Source organism: Toxotes jaculatrix, chromosome 14 (genome assembly GCF_017976425.1).
Source record: "Toxotes jaculatrix isolate fToxJac2 chromosome 14, fToxJac2.pri, whole genome shotgun sequence".
In the NCBI taxonomy this organism is placed as follows: domain Eukaryota; kingdom Metazoa; phylum Chordata; class Actinopteri; family Toxotidae; genus Toxotes; species Toxotes jaculatrix.
The window spans coordinates 17,894,343-17,906,419 of record NC_054407.1 but is presented as its reverse complement, the minus strand read 5'-3'; the positions used below and the strand labels follow the sequence as shown (position 1 = coordinate 17,906,419).

At 38.6% G+C, this 12,077-nt stretch overlaps 1 protein-coding gene across 1 annotated transcript in view; it reads left to right on the top strand.

Annotated features, from left to right (window-relative positions):
- Nucleotides 1-12,077, top strand: part of LOC121192562 (pituitary adenylate cyclase-activating polypeptide type I receptor-like) — a 54,742-nt gene that overhangs the window by 829 nt on the left and 41,836 nt on the right. Inside the window, exons 2-4 of the mRNA XM_041054297.1 lie at nucleotides 2,767-3,178; nucleotides 4,828-4,904; nucleotides 8,655-8,722. The gene's annotated coding sequence lies outside the window, so the exon portion shown is untranslated. The remainder of the gene's footprint in view (nucleotides 1-2,766; nucleotides 3,179-4,827; nucleotides 4,905-8,654; nucleotides 8,723-12,077) is intronic.

The window sequence follows — 12,077 nt, the reverse complement described above, 5'->3', positions numbered from 1 at the left end:
TGACATACATAATGGCTTTAGATGAAGAAATAACACAAACAAAACAATAATACTTTGTATTTATAGACTACTTTTGTAGATGGAAGGAGACGTTTATTTTTTAGTACAGTACTGTTGCTGTGTAATGTTCTGGATAAGTTTTGCAGTGTGTCACACAGAGAGAGTTTGAATCTCAGCATACAGCCTTCAAATACACATCCAAATATCTGTGTAATACTTGAAGTTGTCCAATATGGACTTATTTGAAGAGTTACAATTTGAAATTTACCCTTTCTCAATCAGTAATCCTCTTCTGAGTGTCTTAGAACTGATCCTTTGACTATGCTGACTTAAATATAATAAAACACTCTTTCATTATTTAACAGAGAATCTCCAAAGTGTCTTCCAACATTTTAAAACCATTTTATAACTTACATTTTGAACATGACTGACATGAGGACAAAATTTACTTTTATCAGAAATTCACTTTTTATACATGTCTAAGTAGTGATACATTGCCAAATATATATCGGGGGAATATATTTATAACATATCTGAAACATATTTTATTGTTCCTAAATGGGAGTTTCTGGTTAAAGACAATGCAACACGACTGCGGCATAATGCACTTTTGAAAAGGCTTTTTGTCAGTCTGCATCCCATGAGCCTTTGTGCCAGTTGATGAATGGTTTTCTTTTCCTTTGTGTCTAGTGAGTGTGTGATTTGTAGACGTTTACAGCTGGATTTGCCAGAGGGAAGCTTTAACTCTCTGACTTAACCTGTAAATGATTGTCGATAATGTTTTATTGAAATGTCATTTACAAATTAAAGATTTATAATAGAATGGGTTTAAAGGTACAGACAAATAAATAAGGATTGTGTGATAACTGCTTGTACGTGCTGCTCAGTTATTGCATATGAAACATAGTGTTTGGTACCTTTGTCCTCATCAGAGCATGCCGATACTAAAGAACACACAGACATTGTGGCTCTCGGTAGTTCAGCGTTGGTTGGCTGATCCATCAGGTTGGTTCACACTGAAATGTCTCAGCAACTATTGGGTGGATTGCCATGACATTTTGCACAAACTTTCGTGGTCCCCAGAGGATGAACCCTACTGATCACCTGCCTTTCCTATCACCCACATTCGACTTTTCATTGTGAATGAGTTAGCATGCTGGTTTTAGCATTTAGGTCACAGTATAGCCTCACAGAGCTGCTAGCATGGTTGTACATGTCCCGTTTCCATACTACATGTACAGTAAATTGCTTGCTTGCATTTGTTTTTCAGAACATTTATGAGTGTTTTGTGCGTGTGTGTGTGTGTGTGCCCAAGGTATTGTTCTTGCAAGGTGTCCGTCTTAGAGATAGTGTTTATGTCGCAGAGGCCATTCTGTTTCTCAAGGTTAATGATCTCATTGTAAATCATGTCACATCCGCCTCTCCTCCTCCTCCACTCCCCTCTCTCCTTCTTTTCTCTCCTCCTGCATGCCACCCTCACTGCATCTGTGATTTGCGCTCTGGCCGAGCACATGTATGAACTGTGTGTGTGTGTGTGTGCGTGCGCGGCTGAATGCTAATGCAGCACTGAATTCGCATGTATAAGTATGCAGAAGTAACAGCTCTCTTGCACATGCATATATAAAATGTGTATAATTTTCAACATCATTTCCACATGACGCTCTTCATATGTGCAGAAATTCCTTCACGTGTGCACACAAACACGCTTTTAATATAGTGAACAACGTGCCTTTTTTCTTCCTTGGTTCTGGATATTGTTTAACTGACAGTTGCACAGGAATTTGTGGTTCTTGCTATACAGCTCGTCAGTGTTTGACTTCCTTTCTCCTAAAAGTAAAAAGGGAAGCACTTTTACGATCTGAGCCTTGCAGCTTGTCAGTCTCCCACTGTTTAAACAAAGGATGTAAGACATTTCGCAATGTGTTTCCACAGAGAATCGATGAGCGCACAGTGTCAACCACGTCACATTTGTCTGTTACCTGAAATGTGTCATAAATCGTTTGTCTAAAGTGCTCTTGTGTGAAGCGATGTGCTCTTCACAGCTCTTCACAGTTTAACCCCCGCTAGCAGATAAGAATGTGTCAGCATTTGAAGGAGACATAATGAAATAATTACACTCTGTAAAAGACAGGATATCAAGAAACAGACATGAGCAAGAGAAGTAGGTTTCAAACTCAAACTAACTTGAGATGTTGCATTAACTTTATGCATTAGTGTAAATCAAATCTAATACATATGCTTTACACTGGATACATCTTCATTTTTTAACTCTTTTCACTTACAGGTATCTAACCCTGTTCCTTATTGTGTGTAGAAGAAAACAAAGCAAAATAATGTGGGTTTATGCATTTCTGTGCAGCTCCTCTGTATAACCTTTAGAACAGGAAGCTTAAGCATCTCCAGTTCACAGCAGATGAAGTCTCAGGCAGCCCATTGTCTACAGTAACCCTCCCAGTTTGAGAGCTCTCATCCTCTATTTAAGCTTTCCCCTCAGACACCTTAACATAATCTGTACCTGTGTGACACTGCATTATCATAACTGAATAAAGATGGGTCAGAGTGAGTTGGCAGCCTCTCTGTGTGCAGGGGGCGCAGCACTGATATGAACTCACCTCTGTGTCCCTGCAGTGTATGCATGTCTGTGTCTGTGTTTGTGAGTTTACCCACACGGACATGCTGGTGTGCGTTTGTGAGTGTACCTCCATCTGTCCTTTCACTGTGTGTATGTGTGTAAGCATTTCCTCTCTTCACAATTTCTCTCCTCAGGCTCTGTGGCCCCCGGAGCGTTAATGGCAGGTCGTTTTGGCCCCTCTCAGACAGTTTGCTCCTGTCAAACACTGTTTCACCCTGACGGTTACAGCTCCTGCTGCACTGGGACCCTCCATCACAAGCCACAGGCCTGTCAGAGAATTTCCCCACACAGCAGCAGATCTTGTTTCCTCCACTGGACTCCCCTTCCTTTATTTATTTGTTACTTTTATACTCTCTCTATTTTATTCCTGAGTTCTGATTATTACATGCTTGTACTGTACTTGGAACATAAGCACTTGCATGCAGACCTGACTCTCTTTCTCCTTGTTTGACATCTTTCAGTCAACCTAAAGGTCAGCTTTGATTATGAAGGAGGGAAGTGGAAGAAGTACCAGTACAGCAATTCAGAGCAAAAATTCTCTATGAAGTATGTAAAAGTCCTGCATCATGTCTGTGTTATATATGTAAATGGACATAAGTGTTATTAACAAAATGTGGTTGAAGGAAAAGTTCATTTTAGGGAAATGCACTTATTTCTCATCTGTGACAGACAGATGAGAAGATTGAAACTATTCTAGTACTCTGCGCTAAATAAAAAGCTACCAGTTAGCTTAGTTTGACATAAAGGCAGAAAACAGGTAGAAACACCTGTCCTAAGGTAACAATATCTGCCTACAAGCTATACCAGCCACTATTTAATGCATTACATCTCCTTTGCTTAAAAGGGAAAAAGAGTACAACCCTTCTCTGTGAAATGTAGTGGTGAAGAAATGTAAAATAGGATAAAACTCTCAACAAAAGTACAAGTAACTCAAAATTGTAGAGAACCTGAGTGAATGTACTGTTATTTTCCACCATTCATGAGTGATATGAGTCATGATGATGGTGACCTCATCGCTCTGCATTTATCTGCACTGGTCCCTGGCCGAAGCATCCTTGCTGCAGTTTTTTTCGGAGCAGTGCGACCAGTTTGTAATACATCTAAATTTTTATTTCATTGTCACAGGTATCAGATGAAGCAGTGATGTTTTTACTCCCCTCTGGCTCTTTATGATCCATCGTGTCTGGAGTTTTGTTTCTCTCGTTACAACCCTGCAGCATCTCAGCCAGGATTGTCAGAGTTGTTATGATGAATGTGTAAGAGTTACAGATATAGTTCCAGCAGAGTGCTCATTAACTGAAACAGATTCGTGAAGAGCAGCTATATATATATATAGATAGATAGATAGATAGATATAGACAGATATAGACAGATATTTCTTTTTTCCAATCATACATTGATCCACCCACAAATCCCCACGATCTTCAATCACATATAGATGGGAAAGAGCAAGAAAGGAAAAGAGGGCGGGGGGGCATAGTTGTTCATTACAGCCTTTCTTCTCTCTGGAGGTAGATAGTGAAATGGTAGCTTGATGGCCACTGTTTCCATGGCAACTCTGTTAGAGCAACCTCTGCCCACAACATTTCAAAAGATCAGAGATGTTATTTTTAAAGTAACATAAGACAAGATGGTGTCTAAAGCTTGAGGGGGGGGGGGGGGGGTATCAGGAATTCTCATACAAAAGCACATAGAAAGAGGATGTAAGTCCAGCGCTGAGGCCACTGCATGTGGGACTGGGACTGTCACTGTATAACAAGCTGTGGAGAAGCTTGGTGTTCACCATCTGCGATGACATTACAGGGAGTCTTACTTTCTGAATTGTGAGTGTTTTAACTGCTTTGTTAAAGTTTTCTCAGCTTAAACAGATAATACTGCACACTTACTCTTTCTTAGCAGCTTTTCTTAAGACTACTGGCATCATATCACATATACCAGAAAACTTGACATTTGGCGGCCTCAAGTGACACAAAGTGATAACTGTGTTTTGAACTCATTAGAGCTAAATTTGTTCTTTATCAGTGGCTGTCAAGGTGAAGACATAGAAAGTGTGAAAATACTGTGTGTAAATGCTGAGTGTTGAGGCATTTTCAGCAATCCTTTATCTTTATGAAGAAAATGTTTATTGCTGTTTCAGCAGATAATTCTGTGCTTTACTTTAATGGTTCAATTTATCACCAGCTGATGTCTTGCAGGTGTCCAAGCAGAACAAAAGAAGTTAATTTTCAAGCACAACAGAATCTATGTAGCTTCCAAGCTGCGATGTGATGAGGTATGTGTATTTTAACTTATCCTTGAATTAATAATCAAAATTCTCTAATTGAAAATACATCAGCTATAATTCTGAATACTGGTAAATACTGTTTAACGGAGCCTGTTTCCCCTAGCCCATTGCTTCCATTATTATCATACATCATTATCATACTTCAAACACATCATACTTCAAATAGAAGACTGCACAAAAATGATCACAGGCTGTAGATGAAGTTAATCCAACAAAAACACCCAACTCTTTTTTTTTGGAAAGAACCATATAATTTGGTATTAATTGTAGGTAAAATAGAGAGTGATCACTTCGTAAACTTCCAGTTATTTCTAAATGAAAAGCTTGGACCACCCATACCTTAACTCAGAGGTGAGCTACACATGCAAAATACAAAATGTGTCAACAAACCAACAAACAATTCAGCATAACTGAAAATATGCAGATATTTACATAAATACTCTTACTAAGCCAAAATAACACATGCAGATTCAGTATTTTTAACCAATCTGTAATAATAATAAAAGAAATTAGACGAAAACCAAAACAAAAGATAGGTATACATGTTTTATTGTTGTTTTAACAAACAATGATGATGTTAATAAGTTCATTCTTGACCTTGAAGACAGCAGTTCAGAAAACACATTCAACATGAGGTCCATCTCCTGGATTCTGACATATTGTCTTTTGCAAATCCTTCACACTGCAGTGCCATTTTCATGCTTTTTTTTTTACTTATTATTTTTATACATTTTATATCTTATACACATTTTATTCACTTGTGCATGTGACACATAAACCTTTGAATCCTTGAATTCAGTAACTGTTCTGAAGCTTTTGATCATATCCCATAATTTTCCTCACCAGATGGAAGCCCAGATGTCATCAAATTGCAGATGCTCAAATTTACATTTTTTTCTGAGCACTTCTCATCTGTGTTGACTTAGAAGTTGATGAAGTTCATTCTTGAGATTGGAAACGGAGTCAAGGATGAAAAATTTAATCTAAATGATTAACTTTTTGTTGTTGTCACTTAATAGTTTGTGCATCAAATGATCTGTTATTGTTATTTGCGATCCTGCTTTTTGAATTTAGTGCTGCGGCTGCCCTTGTGCTTTCATTTTGCTCACAGATTGTGCCTTTAAAAGAGAAGGGAGAAGTTTCACTGTACGTCTCCTCTTTGCCTCTCCGTCTGCAGCCTCCCTCTCTCTTGGTGTATGCAGCAATTCCAATGTAGCGCTGCAGGCTTCTCAATGGACACACTTGTCAGCATGTGTTTCCATGGAGACGCAATTTGTTCACGCGCCCCTGCAGCTTGTGTCATTGACTTCAATTAGTGCAGGAGGCCGTCTTGTCTAAGCACATACTTACACAGAGAGCCAGCCTCAAAGGGTTGGAGAAAATTGGCATAGGAGATCTGAGAGTGTGGGCTACATCGGAGAGGACTTCAGGGCTGCAGGAAAACTATATGGAGTAATGGCATTCATTTAGATGCCGGGAGATTGTCAATACAAAACGAGTGGCATTTGAATTTAAAGTGAGACCTTTTTGTGACATCAATAATACAGATGGCAAACATTTAACAATAAAGTGAAACTGTCCAGGCAGTCACATTTCCTTTAGATCATTAATTCCAGAAAGAAGCACTGTAGATTCTTTTTGCCACAGCTGATAATGTTAAGTGAGCTTCTGTCTGCTGCCAAGTAAAGAAATTAGGCTTCTTTTAAGTCGAGGTTTACAAAAATTATACTTAAATACGTATATATCTTTAACTTTTTTTGCCCAGCCTAATGGTGTTTTTCCTGCATCACTTAAATTTGCTTTCGTCAAATAACTGCTTAAGATGTGGTCTAAATCTGGAATCTTTTCTTTTCTTTCTTTCTCTTTTTGTTTTTTACTTGTCATAAATGAAGATTTTGATTCACACCTGATTATGGCAATGAATAAAAAGTCAGACAATTTCCAAAGCCAGGGTTCATAGCAATCCATCTAATAGTTGTCATTTAACTCAAAACCAAAGATGTCAACCTCATGGTGGCACTACTAGTGGGAAAGGAAAGGGATCACCAAAGTCAGTAGGATGCATCCTCTGGGGACCACAAGCATCTGTACCAAATTTCAAGAGCAATCCATCCAACCAACCTGCAACTTTAGGATGAGTGTGGTCTAGCTTGTGAAAAAAAAAATTTGAGAGCCAGTGTGTCTGTTTCCAGGCTTCATTTCTTAGAAGTTGACTTCAATTTCCATGGAGACAGACAAAAACATTACTGGCAAAGTGGTAGGATGTGCCTTTAAAGTGATTCAACCTTGACTATCCCAACTCATTACGAGCACACTCCCAGGCTGCATCTGTAATTACCGTGAACAGGTGCATCACTCAGCCGCATCGCTGTGGAGTTAGAGATTTAATTTAGTGATGCTGCCCGGGATATTAACCCCGCTAATTACAACAGCGAGCTCCACGTTCAACCACGGGGATGAAACGTTGTGGACCTCAGGGCGAGGAAAAGCACACAATTACTTTCGCTTTTATTCTGAGGGGAGTACAGGTGGGGAGGACGTGTTGTTTACACAGAGGAGGCTTCCAAATTGAGCTCTTGTGTGCAAATTGTGCAATCACCGGGGATGATGGGTTTTTTGTGAGGATGGATACATGGGAACAGGAGGTTTTGGAGTTTAAATGGAAAATTCAGTCACATGTAACATATGATTAGTCAGCTGGAGTTTTGTAAAGTCACATTTTTGCAGCATAAGATACTGGTATTTGGATTCACTGCTCCCTTGTATAACATGGGCCTATGGATACAGTAACAAAATATGCCTTTTTCCCTGATGATGAGCTCAGACATGTCAACTAAACAAAATGAACTCTGCTCATGTTCAAGTTGCAGTTCAAACAATGAACAATGAAGGTCTATGGCGCTAAGGGTAACTGTAAAGTCAAGTGATTTTTTGGGAGATTTTATTTTCTTTTTACCTATAACAATGCAATATTTTTTCATGATGACGAAAAGAGATACTGATTTTGTAAACTTGGATCATGCTGACTACTCACATACTAAACTTTTAATATAGCCAGTTACTTGGAGAAGATAACTGGCTATATTGAGGATAAACTTTAAGTTTGTACCATTTCATTTCTTTGTTTTGCTACTCAGTGTACAGTTTAGAAGATAAGATAAATAACAAAAGATGAAAACAAAATGTAAAAATTCACAAGGAATTGAAACTGTTAGAAATAAAATGACAAAGAGCTGAATGGTTAGCAAGAAGAGCAGTGTGGCACATATTATCCTTTATTTTTTGGACTGAACTGATTGGGAAGAGAGCTGTATTTATTCATTATAAAAGTCAAATTTCATTCATAGAAAATCTAAAGTAAAAGCTGCCAGGGCAGCCACACTGACTGTTTTCCAAGTGCAGACAATGATTGCTCAGCACCAAATGCCAAATTCATTAAAAAAAAAAAAGTCTTTACAGTTTTTATAATTACCCAAAGAACCTTTAAAGAATCTTTTGAAGTATTTTTGTGTTTTTTGAAACAGAATATATGCTATCTTTTGCTCTGGTGTTTCCTTTTCTCTCACACACAGTTGCAGTGAACAGAACACAGTGGCATTTTTCATTTCATGTGCATCTGCGTCAGAATTTTTTTTTTCTTTTTTTTTTTCATTGGAGAACAGAATAGGGTGATAGCTAGCCTGTGATCTTTTATTCATCCATTCGTCCTCTTCTCCTCTCTCCTCGCCTCCGCACCAGGGAGCTCAGCATCTGACAGCCCTCACCGAAAACCACCAGCTGGAGTGACAACAAGAAGAGAGGAGGAGGTAGGAAAGAAAAGGAGAGAAGAGGAAGTCTCTCTCTCTGTCTGTCTGTCTCTCTCTGTGTGTGTGTGTGTGTGTGTGTGTGTGTGTGTGTGTGTGTGTGTGTGTGTGTGTGTGTGTGTGTGTGCCTGTTATGGACAAGAGGGCAGTCAGGGGCACAATGTGCTGACAGCAGCCCGGCCCTCAGAGCAGAGCAGATGGTTAGGACAGGACTGGCTGTGGCTCCAAATCAAAACTTCACTACTTAAAAGTCACAAGCTTTAGATAAAAAAAAAGGTTTCAGTTAACTTTGTCCTATTTTATTTTTGACCCTGTTTTTGAAATTCCCCCATGGAGAATCTGACCACAGCCCAATTTTTTTGAATCAACTTATAAAAAAACTTACAAGGCTTATATATACATTTAATAAAAAAAATAAAAAAAAGTCAGAGCCTTATTAGGATCTAATATCTACCCTTTGTGTTCAGTGCTAATTGGCAAATGTTAGCATTCCAACATGTTAAACTAAGGATGGTGAGCATTGCGAACACTGTTCTTGCTAAGCATCAGCTAGTTAGCACTGTGAGTATATTAGCATGCTGGCGTTAGCATTTAGCTCAAGTGCAATAGAGCTGCTGCAGACTCTTTAGTAATGTTTATACAGTAAACAAATGTCATAAAGGTAGATTCTGTTATTGTCTGACTTTAGTCCAAATGTAGTGACATGCTTTTTGGCTTTGTAGGGCACAATTGTATCTTGATGTGTCTCGAGGGCAACAAAAAAAGTTATATTAACACATGCTGATAGCAGCTCAGTGTTAAACAGATAAGTTAATTGCACTAAAAGCCATTTTTATTGTATCTCATTGTTAATTTAGTGACAATCTCCTATTTGAGTTCTTTTTTTTTTTTTTTAAACATTCATAGCCAAAACATCTTGCTGTGCTCTAGCAACAAAGGTGATATTATTGTATGTCAGTGTTTACGTCCAAAACAAGGGTACAGGATGTCAAAGCAGCCACAGACAAGGCTGAAAAAAGCAGTCCTTCCTGTTGTGGACTGAGAACTTGCTATCCATTTCAATTTACTACCACGCTCATCTCTAACTTGCTAAAGCTGAAACTTCCTGTCAGCCACAGACTTCTCACTCTCTCCCTGTGACTATCTGTCTGTCCACCTGTTTTCATGTCTCTGACTTTGTATGCACCTCTTCTCCTCTTTCTCTTTTTCTTCAACATCTCTGCATCCATCGTTCCTGCACTGAACTTCACAGATCAGCCCGTACCAGCCTGACAGGTTCTTCAGGTACCCTGTGTCATCTGACATCTGTCTCACTGAAATGATGAAAGTCAGTCACCTCAGATATTTCTGTCCCTCAAAGTGCACACATACACTCACACAGACGCATACACACCCACAGACACACACAGGCATGCACACACATGCTTAGAGCTCCAGGTTGCCATGGCAATCTGATGATAAGGAGTTATGATTGAATGGCTTAGGTTTGAATGCCACACTGTGCTACATAACCATGATTTTGACTTTCACATCACAGACAGTTATTATTATTTTTGGTAAGCGCTGAGCCAGTTAAAATTTACAGCAATGTGTGGTGTCATGCAGGGTGACATTTCTCTGTTTGTGTGGGCGTTGCGGAAAGTATCAGTCTACACTTTCAAAGGTTGTGATGTGCTTCTCTACCATTAACATAGTGCACTGGTAAGACACATTGGGGTTTTTTTTTTCATTATTTTTACTCAAATTAGTTTGTGAAAAACATTTAAAAGTAAGTGTGAGTAAGTGTTTGTGAATTAACGGCTTTGTTCAGGGGCATTGTGCCGAGCTCCAGAAATCACACACTGTGAAAATGTAATTGAAAACTTTCACTGTTGAAGCAGAGCTGAGTAAATAGATGAAGGTTTGCACTAGATTACTGACACAACAAACATAGAACAGAGCTGTTGTTAAAATAAGCTGGACCCCAATTTCATTCATACAAATTCTAAGTCTTGGTAAAAACCCATAAGGCTTTGTAACTGTTTTTGTAAAGTCTTTTAATTATTTAACACATTGTACAGTGTGATAAACTGCACTACTGTACTGTTTTTGATACCATCTCTCGGTAAATTTAACTGCAGTTATCTAAGCCGACATTCATTCACCAAGTGCTTATCAAAGAGTGTGTCCTCACACACCCGTGGAAAACTGCCCTCGTATACAAAGCCTTCATGGTGTTTACTCTTAAATATTGGCAGATTTGCAAAAGATCAGGTCAAAACACAAAATATTTTGTACTGACACTGTAAAGTTACAGAACAGCAATTCATTATGTTTTTATGTTAAATAACAGAGATGGGCAGTTACATAAAATCTATAGGTCCCTGCAGGGAATAATACTACTTCTTAACATGGGTCAAATCTTTCCATTTTTATTGGAATATTTCAAAATGTATACATTTCCATACTGTTCAGCATTTCCTTACAATTGGATTTATTGTGCAGAACAACCTGTAAATTCCTAGAAATCTGTGTCAGTGATGCACCAAGTTAGTCACAAAGCCAAACCACAGCAAATACAAAACCTTCTCTTATTGTTTGAAAGTAAAGTGCATTGTTGCATTTATTCAAGTATAAATCTAAATATGAGTAGAAAAAAATGCCCTCTTTTACTGCAAATTGATGAAAAGTGATGTCACATCAACTATTTTCTCCACTTACATCCATATGCACTTAGTTTTACTTACTGCAAAGACATCCTGTGACCTCAGCTGATTAAATCATACTTTCCCAAGTGCTCTGTCTGTTACTGAAATAGAAGCATCACAGTGTGAGCACCACATGGGTTCATTAGGCCCAAGTTTAAGATTTAATGAAGTACTTGTATGCTGTGACAGACCATGTAAAGTCAACTGGGAACCACAGAGAGGTTTATAAGGTCTCAGACACCTGAACATTTACACCTCTGTTCAGACTACACTCACGCAACACACCAAAATTTAAAATGAACTGAAGCACCTGGGTTGTGTTGACAATTGGACAAACTCACACAGACACACTTCTGTTTAAGATAACAGGCTCACTGCATGGGTGAGTGTGCTGCGTGTAAATAGAGGAAATGTTATGTGATCAAAAAATATAACGTGACAATGGCCCTGCCCTGGGAGCTGCTAAAATATGTATTTACAGGTGAAAGTACAGTCACTGATTTAATTAGTTGGTGCCTGGAGATCTAACCTAAAGTCACCTTTAATATTACATGGTGTAAACTGAATAATGAATGTCTGTGTGCGTTGTGACACTGTGTATACCGGGGTGATGAAAACACAAACAACTTTCATGTGTATGTTTTGCCTCAGGTGGAAGTAAAGCACAAACC